Source organism: Hevea brasiliensis, chromosome 14 (genome assembly GCF_030052815.1).
Source record: "Hevea brasiliensis isolate MT/VB/25A 57/8 chromosome 14, ASM3005281v1, whole genome shotgun sequence".
Lineage (NCBI taxonomy): Eukaryota > Viridiplantae > Streptophyta > Magnoliopsida > Malpighiales > Euphorbiaceae > Hevea > Hevea brasiliensis.
The window spans coordinates 87,780,645-87,796,760 of NC_079506.1; the positions used below are offsets into that span (position 1 = coordinate 87,780,645).

Sequence of the window (16,116 nt, forward strand, 5' to 3'; positions counted from 1 at the left end):
CCTTCCTAAAACAGTGTAAGAGATAAATCTATGGAGGTATTTTAACACAGGATTCACTATCCTAGAGGCCTTTGCTGTCCTCTGCCTATAATAACCTATAAAAGGTACAATTTCTTTCCAGAACTTAACAGGATCATAAATGGTTTGTTGCCACTCAATGTTCTTATAGCCCGAATCCTGAAAACCAAAAATTTCACTCATAGAACCCATGTCTAACTCCCTATCAATGCCAGCACATCGAAAATAGATCACATCTTTATGCTCAGGAATAGTGGATTTGAAATTCAACCTTAAGGAACTCAAAAACTCCAAGGTCAAATCTTTGTACGCTGGTTCCCTAATACAAGCAAACTTAGTCCAGTTGACAATATCTAAATAAGCAAATATAGAGTCATAAATTCCTAACTCTTTTAAAATCTACTCATCCATATATTTGTTTACCGAAATGGGCTTAGAAGCTAAACTCTCATAAGCATTTTTCATATTCATGTCTTTAAAAGCCCAAGGTAATGGAGAAAGTACCTCCTCTATGTCATCTGCAGATGTCGCAGGTGCTGCGGGAGCACTGGTAGGCTGGGGAGAGGCTAAGGGTGACTAAGACACAGGGATTGGAGCCACTGGTGATGAAATTGACGATGATGACCTAGTTCTTTTACTGACTAGTTCAGAGGAAACCTGAGGTGAAGAGTTAAGGTCCAAAGAAATAGAGGGGTTTCCTTTTCTTTTTTCGACAGTGGCTTTCTTGGGTCTACCCGCGGCCGTTTTGGTTTTAGCTTTAGATTTGGCTTGAGTTGGCACAGGTTCAGACATCGGTTCTTGAATCTAGGTTTTGAAAATGGGTGTTTCATTTTGGGCTTCATTTTGTGGTGCGAGGGGGGTCGGTTGGATGAGGGTCGGTGTTTGGTTTTGGGGCAATGGTGGTGTAGACAGTGGAGGTGATTGAGGTAGTGGTGGTGTTTGCGGTGGTGACTGGGATGGCAGTGGCGGATTGAGATCGGGGTTAGGGTTCGCAGAAGGTGAAGACGGAGTAGCCATTTTCGATTTAACAGAGCGTTTGGATTTTCTGGGTTTATGGGTGGACCACATCTTGGTTCTCACCATTTAATAAAGAGAAATAATCTCTTTAACTTCCCAAGAATGGCCGAAAAAAATGGTGGACAGAGTGGAACAGCACTTTGTTTTATCGGGAGTGAGGGTTTTATAAAAATGGTGGAAATTCGGGACTTTGAAAATGTAGGGCAGACACTTGGTAACTTGGGGTTATGGTTGGGGTTAAGCAGAAATTTGCTTAGGGTTAAGCAGAGTTTGCATAGGGTACAGCTTAGGGTAAGCATGTAGCAAGTGCTGAATTGACAATTCTAGTGTTGCTTAGGGTCAAGCACAAATTTGCTTAGGGTTAAGCAAAATTTGCATAGGGTACAGCTTAGGGTAAGCAACATCATCAGCAAATTTCGGCAGGTTTTGGGAAAAATTGTGATTTTACTTACCAAAAACAGTCCAAATGCTATGGAATGCTATCATGACCCTCAGCAATTACTAAATACACATTAACACTGCAAAATTGAAGAATTTAAGCTCATCATCTCTCATAAACTTATCAAACATAATACAACCATGAAGGAATTGAAAGGCAAATAGCTCAAATTAGGCATGGATTGTGATTACCTTTCTGCAAACCCAATGAAATGGTCTTATTCCTAAGCTTATACCCAAAGCACATTTTCAGTAGCATTTGAGACAAGTTCCAAGCATTTAAAAATTGCAGAAATGACATAGAAATTAACTTCTTAAGCAGCATGAACAGTAGCATGAACAGTATCATGAACAGTAACAGACTGCAAAAACTAGCAGTAACTCAATAAAAAACATGGAAATTCTAACTAACTACAAAACTGTTTATACACTAAAAGGTAAAACTCAACAAACACTATTTTTGCTCTTTAATAAAACTCACATCAGCCCTAAATATCAAAATTGATCCTCATTTAAGTTGTATTTCACAGAATTTACACAAGACACGAAATTAAACATGTGCTATCAAGTAGATTTCAATATCAACAATTTAGCACAAGTTTAAAAGTGTTACTGTTCAATGGTACTGGATAAAGTGCAGAAATTTGCTTTATACTTGCTCCCTTTCAATTCTTTCTTTTTTTTACAAGTGTCAATTTACCTAATCTTCATGAATGACCTACAAAAGATAAACAAATATCACTTTTGAGTTTAATGAGGGTAAATACTGAAAATGAAATGAAATGGAAAATTAATAAACTATAAAAGGATACGCTTGGGTTGCCTCCAAAGAAGCGCTTGTTTAAGGTCTTAAGCTTGACCTTCCACTCCAAATTACCTAAATATCCCCAATTGGGGAACTAAGCCATGAAACCTCTACAACCTTTTATGTGGGTTCTCCAATAATATAATGCTTTAATCTCTGCCCATTAACTTTGAAAGTACCTGAGGTTCATTCCCTATCTCAACAGCTCCATAGGGATATACCTTTATAACAGCGTAAGGCCCTGACCATCTTGACTTTAATTTTCCGAGAAACAACCTTAACCTAGAATTATATAAGAGAACAACATCCCCTTCCTGAAATTTTTTCCTCCTAATATGCTTATCATGCCATCTCTTATTTCTTTCCTTGTAAAGCTTGGCATTTTCATAAGCATCCAATCTAAGTTCCTCAAGTTCATTTAGTTGCAGCATTCTTTTTTCTCCTACAGTTTTAAAGTCAAAATTCAGTGTCCTTATGGCCCAATATGCTCTATGCTCCAACTCCAAAGGTAAATGACAAGCTTTCCCATACACCAATCTAAATGGGGTGGTGCCTATGGGAGTTTTAAAAGCTGTTCTATAGGCCCAAAGAGCATCATCTAACTTTAGTGACCAATCTTTCCTTGAACTATTCACTGTTTTCTCAAGAATTCTTTTCAACTCTCTATTTGAGATCTCCACTTGACCACTAGTTTGTGGATGGTAAGGTGTTGCAACCTTGTGCTTTACTCCATATTTTTGTAATAATCTCTCAAATTGATGGTTGCAAAAATGAGAACCTCTATCACTTATAATGGCATGTGGAGTTCCAAATCTTGTAAAAATGAACTTCTTAAGAAATTTGATCACAACTCTAACATCATTAGTTGGAGATGGTATAGCTTTAACCCATTTGCTCACATAATCTACCCCAACTAAAATGTACTTGTGTCCAAAGGATGATGGAAAGGGTCCCATGAAATCAATGCCCCACACATCAAATAGTTCCACTTTCAATATATTTTGGAGGGGCATTTCATCTCTTTTTGAGATATTACCCATCATTTGACACCTATCACATGCATTTATAAACTTTCTCACATCTTTAAACATATGTGGCCAAGAACCCTGCTTGAAGAACTTTTTTTGCAGTCTTTGTCACACTCATATGACCCTCATAAAGTGAAGAATGGCAATCTTTAATAGCATTCCCTATCTCCTCATCAGCTAAACATCTTATAATCAACCCATCTCCACATCTCTTAAACAAAAATGGCTCTTCCCAATCGTAATCCTTCACATCAAAAAGAAATTTCTTCTTTTGCTGCCATGTTAGATCAGGTGGAAGGATTCCACACACCAAATAGTTCACGAAATCTGCATACCAAGGGATTTTTGCACTAATGATTACCAACAGCTGCTCATCAGGAAAATAATCATCTATTAGAAGCTCTTTCCCCAAATTATCTCCTTGTTCTTGCCTCAATCTAGACAAATGATCTACTACTACATTTTCTACTCCTTTCTTGTCTTTAATTTCCAAGTCAAACTCTTGAAGGAGTAGTACCCACCTTATCAACCTAGGTTTGGCCTCTTTTTTCTGAAGGAGATACTTGATAGCTACATGATCTGTACATTATTACCTTAGACCCCACAAGATAGGACTGAATTTATCTATCATGAATACCACTGCCAAAAACTCTTTCTCTGTATTAGAGTAATTTATTTGAGCATCATCTAAGGTCCTACTTGCATAGTATATTGCATACACCTTCTTATCTCTCCTTTGTCCCAAAACAGCCCCAATGGCATAATCCCTAGCATCGTACATCAACTCAAAAGGTAATGACCAATCAGGTGGCTGCATAATAGGAGCAGATATCAAAGCCTCCTTTATCCGGCAAAAAGCATTCATACAATCAGTATTAAAATAAAATTCCACATCTTTACTCAATAAATTGGTAAGAGGTTTAGAAATCTTAGAGAAATCCTTGATGAATCTCCTGTAAAATCCAGCATGCCCCAAGAAACTCCTCACTCCCTTCATAGATGTCGAGGGTGGCATTTTCTCAATAATTTCTACCTTTGCTTTATCCACCTCAATACCCCTGTTTGACACAAGATGTCCCAAAACAATTCCTTCTTGTACCATAAAATGGCACTTTTCCTAATTCAAAACTAAATTAAACTCTTCACATCTCTGCAAAACTTTAGACAAGTTAGATAAGCATTCATCGAAAGATTTACCATACACAGAAAAATCATCCATGAACACTTCCATAATATCCTCAATCATGTCAGAAAATATGGACATCATACATCTTTGAAATGTAGCTGGGGCATTACATAGTCCAAACGGCATCCTTCGATATGCAAAGGTACCATAGGGACATGTGAAAGTGGTTTTGTCTTGATCATCTGGGTGAATAGGGATCTGGAAGAACCCTGAATAGCCATCCAAATAGCAGAAATAAGAATGATGAGCTAATCTCTCAAGCATCTGATCTATAAATGGTAATGGAAAATGGTCCTTTCTAGTTGCATTATTCAACTTCCTATAGTCTATACACATTCTCCATCTAATTACAGTCCTTGTAGGTATTAGTTCATTATTTTCATTTTTTACTACTGTGATGCCACCCTTTTTGGGTACAACATGAACTAGACTCACCCAATTGCTATCAGAAACAGGGTAAATGACACCTGCATCAAGTAATTTCAAGATTTCCTTTTTCACAACCTCTTTCATATTTGGATTCAATCTCCTCTGTGACTCTCTAGAGGCTTTATGATTATTTTTCAACAAAATTCTATGCATGCACACAGAAGGATGTATTCCTTTAATATCATCAATGGTATAACCAATTATCCTTGTATGCTTTCTAAGAATTCTTAATAAATTTTCAACTTCACAATCATTGAGTTTAGCACTAACAATTACAGGATATGTAGAATTTTGACCAAGAAAAGCATACCTTAGATTTGTTGGAAGAGGTTTCAACTCTACCTTCGGTGCTTCACTTTTTCCAAGCATTGATGATGAAGTTGTATCTTGCTTCAAATCCCCAATCTTTTCAGTATTAGCCATAGGCAAAGGTGGATTTCCTTCCAAGATTGTAGCATATTCTATAGCTTCTTCAATCTCATCCCCCTTTTTGATGTTATAAACCAAACAAGCTTCTAAGGAATCTTCAGGATGTTGCTTTTTGAGCACTTCTGTGACCACTTCATCTATCACATCAATTCTCAAGCATGAATTTGAATCATCTTTCTTTTTCATTGCTTGAAACAAAAAATTCAACTTTTCTTTCCTAACTTCTAACGTAAGCCTTCCATTTTTTACATCAATCACAGCTCCAGCAGTAGCAAGGAAAGGTCTACCAAGAATAATAGGAATGTGTACATCCTCCTCCATCTCCAATACTACAAAATCTACTGGTATGAAAAATTTTCCAACTTTCAGAGGAACATTCTCAATCACCCCAATTGGAAATTTAATAGACCTATCTGTTAACTGTAGTAAAATGGTGGTAGGCTTCATTTCTCCAATCTTCATTTTCTCATAGATAGACAATGGCATTAGACTAACACTGGCTCTAAGATCACATAAAGCCTTATCTATACTGATATCCCCAATGTGACATGGTATGGAAAAACTACCAGGATCTTTCAGTTTGGGTGGAAGCTTATTTTGCAAAATAGCACTACTTTCTTCTGTGAGAGCTATGATTTCAAATTCCTCCAACTTCTACTTGTTAGACAAAATATCCTTCAAAAATTTAGCATATGAAGGCATTTGTGCTAAGGCATTAGTGAAAGGAATAGTCACATGCAAAGACTTCAATACCTCCAAAAACTTCCCAAATTGTTTATCCAACTTCACTTTCTGGAACCTTTGTGGGAATGGTAAAGGTGGCGTGTAGGCTTTAGGTGCTACATATTTAGGTTCTTCCTCTTTACTCTCTCTATTTTTACTTCCTTTTTCTTCCCCTGAACTCTCTTCCTCAGCTTCAATTCTAACTTCAACTTCAGTTTTTTATTCTCTTTCTCTGTTTTTTTCTTCAATTTTTTTTATCTCCACTCTCCAATATTTTTCCACTTCTCAATGTAATAACCTTGAAATGCCCCCTTGAATTTTCTGGTTGGCTAGGGAGCTTCCCAAATGCTTTATTATTTGAAGAGCTAGCTTGTTGAGCTATTTAATTTTCTAACATCTTGTTGTGTGTTGCCATTTAATCCACTTTAGATGCTAATTGAGAAATCATATCTTGTTGACTTTGATGGCTCACAAGTAGAGTCTCAATCATAGCTTCTAATCTAGCTGTCTTATCTGGTTGTGCTTATTGTGGTAGAGGTGGAGCAGGTGCATTTTGAGGTTTAGGAATTCCAGGAGGAGGAACCTTATTCTGCTAAAAATTATGATGTTATTGATACCTAGAAGGTTGCTGAAAATTTTGATGTTGTCCTTGTCTACCTCCCCAAGAGAAATTTGGGTGGTTTCTCCATGCTGGATCATAAGTTACAGAAAATGGGTTACCACTTGGTCTTTGATTGTAGCTCCCCACTGTAGTAGTATGCCCTAGAGCATATCATTTAGTATGTATCTTGTACATATTTTTATTAATAAAAGGCATTTCCACTTTTCCGTTTACATAAGATATTTATGTGTAATAGAAAAGGTCCATTGATATTTTGTTAGAAATTCTATTCTTAAGTTGTTAAGAATATGAGTGACAGTATTTCTAGTAGAAAGTATCATAAATAGGTTCACAATCGAGGATACTTCATAATAAATACATGACTTATCCAGAAAGATTGTATTCATGTTTGTTCCCAAGTTATTTATATGAGATATAAATAAGATGGAATGGTGAGTCTCATGCCATATAACAAACATGATAGGCACTTATAAATGATAAGTAGGCCGAACCAGTGACACTTATGACCATCACATGGAGTTTACTCTTTTCAATGCATTGTCATAAATCATATAAGTGCATATAATCTTTAGACCTGAGATAGCACAATTATCTTGTATATAGGTAGTTTGAGTTTGATACTGCTTTCATACTTGTACTATGTATGGGTATATGGGCATGTGTTGGCTCCTACTAGTTATATATGGAGGTAGGTGTTGATCAAGATGGAATCTGTTCCTCTAAGTAAATAGGGATAAAATCCTATGTTCATTTAATTGTTCTTGATGTTTCAAGTTCCTGCCAGATAGATAGATTTAATCAGAAAAGAGTTTCTGATGAGAAAATCTTTTAATCAAGAATTGGAATTAAAAGAGAACATAATATTGATAGCAAATGGAGTTTGACATAAACCATGACTCCAGCTTGAGTTGGGATTTTGTAACAGAGAGATTCTAGTGCATGGTAACATATGATTATAGGTTCATTTAAGGTAAACCTTATTACTAATTGGGTGGCCATGGCATGCTATGCTAGGTGTTAACCATGGTCTATGAGGTGCATAAAATGATTTAGAGAAATCATTTATGGTAAGAAAGAGTTCTGATGATATTAAGAGTTGATATCATGTCTCATTACCAATTAGTGATGAGCCTAGTAAGTCACACACATACACAAGTTATCACCTAATTAAATATGATTTAATTAATTAATTAAAGAGTTTAATTGATTAATTAAATAGGTTTGGTTTGTAATTAGATTGCAAAGTCCCTAGCATGACTTGAAACCAAATCTAGATTATTGGATGTATAGTATAAGTTAAATTTATATTTAAAGTATTTAAATATGAATTTAATTAATGAGAAATTAATTAATAAAGATTAATTAATTGATTTATATTTGATATAAATTGATTAGAAGAAGAAAAATAATTATTTTGGGTTGAGAACTCAAAATTAAGACACAGGGGCATTTTGGTCATTTCGCAGGGTGACATGTGACACCATGAGATGGTGACACATGGCATTACACATAAGCTTGCCAAATATCTTTTAATCATGTAAGATGATTAAAATTGAGATTAAATATAGGTTTGACACTTGGCACAATGTGATTGGGTCAATTAAACCTAAAACCAATCAAAGGGTGACATGTGACAAGGGTTTAATGTGTTGACCTAGCTATATAAGTGTTGTTATGATAAGAAAATAACATAACCAGCAACTACTCCTCCTTTGTCACGCCATTTTGAAGCTCTCCCTCTCTTCTTCTTCATCTCTCATCAATTCAAAGAGATTAGCCATCAATCTCTTGAATTAAAAATACTAGAAATTATTTTTAGTGTCCTGTTTACATCTTTAATCTCTTAAAAGGCAGAACTTGATTTTCTAAATAATAGAAAAAGCTTTAGAAGCTGTTCAAGGGCTGCCATAGGTGTTCTTGGTGTGGACAAGCTAGAGGGATAACATTTGGTGTCCTGAAGACGAATCTCAAAGGTGCAAATACACTGCAGTGCATCAAGAGGTTAGTGTGTTTATTCTTGATTTAATCTAGGGTTCTAAAATTAATCTGATTAATTTTAAAATCTTAAATGGCAAATACAGATCCAAAAACATATTAAAAGAGTTGTAATATGTTGTTTATCATTGAAATCAAATAGATAAAAATAAATCTTGCATGATACATGTAACCCTAAGTGAAAATTTTTAAATTCATTGGTATAAACTTGTGTTTTTCACGCTTCCGCTCCTTCACCCATATAATCTACTTGCTCACTTGAAAAATCTTGACTAAGTGCAGAAAAATCAGCTGCATGATTGACATTTGCAGGTCCAACTTCTACTAAATTACTAGAACCTCTAGCTGAAGAATCTACTTTCATGCTTAGCTTGTTCATTTTCCTTGTCAAAGCATCAAACTTAGCATTAATCATATTCATGGCATCAAGCTCGAACAAACCAGCTGGTTTCTTGATCTCATTCCTCTCACAACTCCATTGGTAGATGTTATAAGCAATTTTATCTAGAGCAGAAAAAGCTTCATCTTCAGATTTCTCCATAAGATCACCTACAGAAGATGCATCAATTGTACTTCTAATAGCTGGTGAAACTCCATTGTAAAAGTGTTGAATAAGCATCCACTTAGGAATCCCATGATGTGGACATCTCCTTTGCAAATCCTTATACCTCTCCCATGCTGCATACAAGCTCTCATCATCTCTAGGTTTGAAAGAAGTCAGCTCATTTCTTAGCTTAGCTGTCTTGCTTGGTGGAAAATATTGAGCTAAAAATGCTTGAGAAAGTTCATCCCATGTTGTTATAGAACCCGGTGGCAAAGAATGTAACCACTCTCTAGCTCGGTCCTTCAAAGAAAAAGGAAATAATCTTAATCAAATTGTATTATCAGAAACTCTATTTATCTTCAACATATCACTGATCTCAAGAAAGTGTGCTAGATGCACATGTGGACTTTCACTTGGACTTCCCCCAAATTGTGATTGTTGTACCATCTGACAGAGTGCAGGCTTCAGTTCAAAATTATTAGCTTCTACTCTTGGTCTTGTGATACTTGGCATGAAATCCCCAATGTTAGGATGGGCGTGATCCTTCATAGAGCAGTTGTTATTGTTGTTGGCCATTTCTTCTTGTAATTGCTCTAGCTCTTGTGATCTTTCTTATTGTTGTTTAGCTTTAAATTCAGCTTTTCTCCTCTTAGATTATGCTCTTAAAGCTTTTGCTGTCTTTTCTATTTCTAGATCAAAGAATAAATTGATTTCTTCACTTTTTGTCCTTCTCATAAAATAAAGTACCTGAAAAACAAAATAAATAAATTCTTAAAGTAAAATGGTAAAAGAAAATTAAAGTAAAATAAAATGCCCAAATTAACCAAACAAACAATCGTTCAATATCAAACAAAAATCAAATCCCCGGTAATGGAGCCAAAAACTTGATGTGGCGAATCCACAAGTATACGGGTCGTCTCAAGTAATAGAGTGATGAGTCAAGTATTGTTCCCACGAGGATTTGCCATTTGAGTACCAAAACTATGAATGAAGCAATTATTTGGGCTAAAGATTGGTGAATAAATGGTAAATGTAAATAAGCAAAGTAAATTGATTAATCTAATTGGAATATGTAAAGTGCAAGTAAATAAATTTTAAATCTATATGCAATTTAACCAAAATAATAATGGGTAATTTGAATCTAAGTCTAATTATGTTTAAGTGATTCCAGAGTTGAGGGTTTATGCATAAATTAATTGGGATTTTCCTTGGGCATTCCAATTTTTAGGGAAAAATAGAGTTTGAAGGTGATTAATTTTAAATTCCTTTGATATCTTTTTCAAGCAAACCAAAGTGTGTTCTAAAATAACCAAACCTACTTTCGTACGATATTTGATTAATTTAAAACCCATTAAGTTTTGTAACCAACCATTAATTCCTCTTAAAACCCTAGTTTATTTCTAAATCTAGGTAATTTTAAGTTCTAATCCTTGATTATCTATTAATGACTTTCACCTTTTGGTCATTCAATCAAAGATTAACACAATACCCAATGGGTACCAATATTAGGTAAGTAAATCAAGCACACAAGGAAAGAATCAAAACTCATATTTATGTAAAATAAGAAAATACCCAGTCCAAATCCACAAATTAATCTAAATCATATTTCCCAACTCTGAAATCCAAAGAGTTTACTCACTCATAATGGTATTTACAAGAAAGATTAATGGAAAAGTAAAGAAAAACATGATAAGAGGACTAAAATAGAAAAACCCAGATAGAAGAACCTAAAACTCTAGTTTCTGGAGCTCTAAAAAATGGTTACAGCAGCTCCTCCCCAGAAAAATGGCGTTTCTCCCTCTCTCTTTATTTATGTTTCTTTCCTTTTTGTTTTCCTCCCCTTTCCTCTTGTGGCAAAAATTAGAAAATAATGAATTTATATGGTCCCAAAAAGTTGCCCTAAAAGTGAATAGAAGCTAAGGAGTGGATAGAAAATGAGGTGTAAAATTATCCAAGTCAGCAGCATTATTTACGTTCTGGCAGTCTGCTTAGGGTACTGCTTAACGCTAAGCAGCTTCTTCAACAAATTTCAGCCTCTGGTTGCACTGTCTGCTTAAGGTTAAGTAGACTCTCAGCAAATCTCGGCGGGTTGGAATAAAATGGGTTTTTCTGCTCATGCTTGACTTCCAGCTTGACCTGTGCTGCACCTTAAGCACTGTTGCTTTACCCTAAGCAGGATCTTAAGCAATTCTCGGCAAGTTGTGGAGCAAAAGCTTGAATATGTAGGATTTAAGCCGTGCTTGACTTTCAGCTTGAACAGGCTTAAGGTTAAGCTTATATGACATACCCCAAGTAGCATTATAAGCAAAGTCTCAAGCAAATTTAGGCTAACTTGCTCTTTCAAAGCTTGATTTCTTCAACTTTCCTCCATGCTTAAAAAATTCCAAATTTCTTCAAATCACTTCCTAATGCACTCATTGATCTTCGATTTGCCACAAAATCCTATCAAAAATAAAAAAATTATAAAAATCAAATATAAAGTATCTAAAGTTAACAAATAAGCTAAAAATATAAAATATACTAAAATATAAGGGCAAAATAGATGCAAAACTACCCTAAAATGCCTATATGAATTGAGTGTAATAGCCTTCATTGTGGATTAACTAATATTTAATTTAAAATTAATTAAAACAATAGATGTTTACATAAAATAAATATTACATAAACTTATATAATTGTTATAATATAGTGATTTTCTTTTAAGATTTTTTTGGATGAAATTTTAAGGGATAACATCTTTTATGATTCCTTTTATTCAAAGAAAATAACCAAGCATTATGACTCATGACTATTAATCGCATTAGAAAAGAAGAACAAGAAGAAAAGAGTGAACAAGTCTTCCAGGATTCTTATCATTTTGTTTGAAATTTAAAATTTTGTAAGAATTTAATTTAATTAATTTTTTTTATTAATTTTCATGTTTGAAATAAAAAATTTAATTCTTTGTAATTTAAAAAATTTTTTATTTTTAAAAAATAAAAATTAAACATAATTATCTGTAATTAAACACATTGATTTATTTTTGTTTTTTCAATTAGCATTGAACTTAACTGTTTAAGAGAAGAAAATGGCAGCAATTGTTCAACAAGGAATTATAGACAATCAGAAGACTTTTCCCTGCCACCTAGAACCCTTATAGTGACCCTTAGGGGACTTAAGTCTCAATACTGGACCCTGAGGGTGTGGATTTGGCTCTCAATCTCCTCCATCATTAAGCTACTAGAATTGAAATTTCATTGGGCTTGCAGATTGTTTGTCAAAAGGGCTATTTTTGATCCAAGCTGGTCCTTTATTTTATGCCCATGCTATTGTCTCGTTCCCAGCCAACGTGCGAAAACACCACATCCTAATACTCTTCGATTTAAAATGATATAATCTTACTCTAAATTTGGTAATTCATTTCCAAGAGATTTGTTTTCACTTCCATTTCTAAAGGGAATGAAATTTTTGTTTCACCCACAACAGATGAAATACTTCTACAGCATAGTTGGTGACATTTATTGATTTAACTACACATTCAGATTTTAGATTTAGTTGAAAGAAAAGTACGGAGAAGTCCTCGCAGACAGTTCAAGAGGCAAAACTTGAGGTTTATTTGCTGGAGGGTGATGTTCATAGGGGGGAAGGTATCAAGAGAATAGTTATTCTTGAAATTTAATGAGATGCACAAGCATAGGTTAGTGGGAGCCTGGATGCTTGAATGAATAGCTTATGCCTCTGCAATTCAATCCAAATCAGAGTAGTCTTTGGGCTGCAAGCGGATATGAAGATATATATAATCAGATAGTGTGTTAAAAAATTAAACTCATACCCATTTATGGTTTACAATTACGTCGGATCTTAACGAGTCGTTGCACTAACAAAAGCCTCTGTGATGATGTTTAGTTTTCTTGTGACATCTCCCATACTCATTTGATCTCCTGGTAGTTATACTGAGCATGCTAATCCTCTTTTGAGGACTGATGCAACACATTTTTGCACATTGCTTCCTTATAATTTTAGATTTTCAATACTGACATTACTTTCTTGGAATTCTGTTTGACAATCATCACTCTCATTGTCTTCATATTTCTTCTGCCCCCACTTCTCCTGTTGCAATAAGCATGGGATCTAGAACTTGCAGCACTTGTCCTGGTAGCTTAGACCTAACAAAGTTTTGGAGATTCAAACCATTTGTGAACACTTCATCAATTGGTCTCCGTCCTATGAATATCTCTAACAAAATTATTCCAAAGCTGTACAAATCCCCATATGTTGCTGGCTCGCCACCTATTCCATATTCCGCAAGGCAAGCATATGAAATTCCATTTTTATTATATACATGGCCAGAGCGGTTATGTGATAAATAAAAGCATAAAAGATTTTACCTGGAGGCATATATCCGATTGTTCCCTTTACCCCATTGGAGCTCATTTGGCCTTGAGAAGAATTATTTGAGCTTTTGGAAAGTAGTCTCGCTAATCCAAAATCACCAATATGAGCAGAATGCAATGCAGATGACAAATCAACGGCAACTCGAAGCTTTTGAAGAAGGTTTAAATTCCCTGACTGACTAATACCATCCTCATTTGCATGCAACCACATTTCTAAACTTCCATTCACCATGAAATCAAGCACAACAGCTTTTAATCGTTGCCTTTAAAATCAATGCTAGAGCAGTATGTCAAGATCTTCACTAGATTTCGGTGTGTGACGTTTCACAATGCTCTGCACTCAGCAATGAAGCACTTGGGAGCTCTGTGTTGTCTGTTGAATTTCATTGCATAAAAATGAGATAACTAAACATAAGTTTTTCTGGAATAGAACATATGCACTCACACACTTTCATTAACATAAAGCTCCTTGTATAGGAGACACATTACAAAAGTAGTACATGAGACATACCTATTGCAGAATTACTTTTCAGAATTTACTCCATAAATTATGCATTATCACTCCTTTACACCAAACATTATACTAACTAAAGTTAACATACAAAATATCTTTGACTTTTGAGTCTTTAAGGAAACTCTTACAGCTCTAACACTCCTCCTTAAGAGTTTTCTTTGAGACTCCAAGTATTTCTCTGAGAATTTCAAATCTTGCTCTTGGTAGAGGCTAGGTCATAATGTCTGCTAATTGTTCTTCAGACCTGCAATGCATCATCTTAATTTCATTGTTCTTTTCTACTTCTTTGATGGAATGAAACTTCACATTAATATGCTTTATCCTACCATGTTGCACTGGATTACTTGCATTTGCAATAGCTGATTTGTTATCACACCATAACACAGTAGGATCACTTTGTTCTTGTCCCAAATCCTTCAGTATTTTTCGAAGCCAAATGGCTTGATTTGTAGCAGTAGTAGCTGAAATGTATTTAGCTTTAGCATTGGATTGGGCCACAACCTCTTGCTTCCTTGAATTCCAGCAAAACACTCCTGATCCAAATGAGAAAACATATCTTGAAGTGCTTTTAGAATCATCTACACAGCCTGCCCAATCACTATCAGAATAACCCTCCAACTTTGCTTCTTTTTTTTTTTTACACCATATTCCATAATCTGATGTGCCTCTTAAGTATCTCAAGACTCTCTTAGCTGCCCCAAGGTGAGATTGGCTTGGAGTATTCATGAATCTGGCCAAGAGACTTACTGAGAACATCAAATCTGGCTTTGTGGTTGTTAAATACAACAAACTCCCTACTAAACTTCTGTAAACTGATGCAACACATTTTTTTTCACCATCATTCCTTATTAATCACATTTTGCACCAGAGGAGTAGCCACAGATTTGCTTTGGTCCGTTTTAAATTTCTTAAGGACATCCAAAGCATACCTTCTTTAAGAAATGAAAATACCAGTAGAGCATTGGTATATTTCCATTTCGAGAAAGTATTTCATCAACCCCAAGTCTGACATTTCAAATTGCTGCTCCATTTCTTTTTTAAATTGCTGCAACATATCTGAATCATTGCCAGTCACTAACAGATCATCAACATACAAAGAAACTAGCAGTTGCTTTCCATTTTCACACCATTTGACATATAGTGTGGCTTCATTGAGACTTTTTTGAAACCCTTGTTTGATTAAATGTGAATCAATTCTGCTGTACCAAACCCTTGGGGCTTGTTTTAACCCATAAAGTGCTTTCTTAAGTCTGTAGACCTTGCCTTCACTGCGAGAAACTTCAAAGCCCTCTGGTTGTTGAACATAAATCTCCTCCTGCAATAAACCATTCAGAAATGCAGATTTTACATCAAGATGATACACTTTCCAGCCCAATTGAGCTACCATAGCAACGAGAAGCTTGATAGTGTCATGCCTAGCCACAGGTGAGAAGGTATCTCCATAATCTACTCCTGCAATCTATGCATACCCTATCACCACTAGTCTAGCTTTATGTTTGAAAATAGAACCATCAGGATTTAACTTGGTCCTATACACCCACTTTACTCCAATAACATCTTTATCTTTAAGCTTACTTGTTAATTCCCATGTGTCATTTTTATCAATCATTTCTATTTCTTCTTGCATTACTTGTTTCCACTCTTCATGTTGGGAAGCTTTTTCATAACTTGTTGGATCAAAAACTACAAGATTACATCTCTCATATACTTCAACAAGAGACTTAGTTTTCAAAATTGAAGAATCTATTGTGGAGTCAACATCAAGTGTAGAGTCTTCAATTGAATTTTGGGCATTTGAACTAGAACCAGCACCTGAATTCCCATTCAAATCTATCACTGGCTGTACCATATCAAATTTCTTCTAAGGCTTTCATTTATCCCAACTCCAGTAGGTGGATTCATCCACTTCTACACCTCTGCTCAAAATGATTTTCTTGGTTTCAAGATTATAAATCCTGTAGCCTTTACTTTGTGTAGCATAGCCAAGAAAAATGC

General features: G+C 35.1%; 1 non-coding gene across 1 annotated transcript; it reads left to right on the forward strand.

The window, feature by feature from the left end:
* Nucleotides 1–9,319: 9,319 nt before the first annotated feature.
* LOC131173477 (small nucleolar RNA R71) lies at nt 9,320–9,426 on the forward strand. Its single transcript, XR_009143793.1, has one exon. It is a non-coding gene; the product is annotated as a small nucleolar RNA R71 (small nucleolar RNA).
* The last annotated feature ends 6,690 nt before the right edge of the window (nt 9,427–16,116 follow it).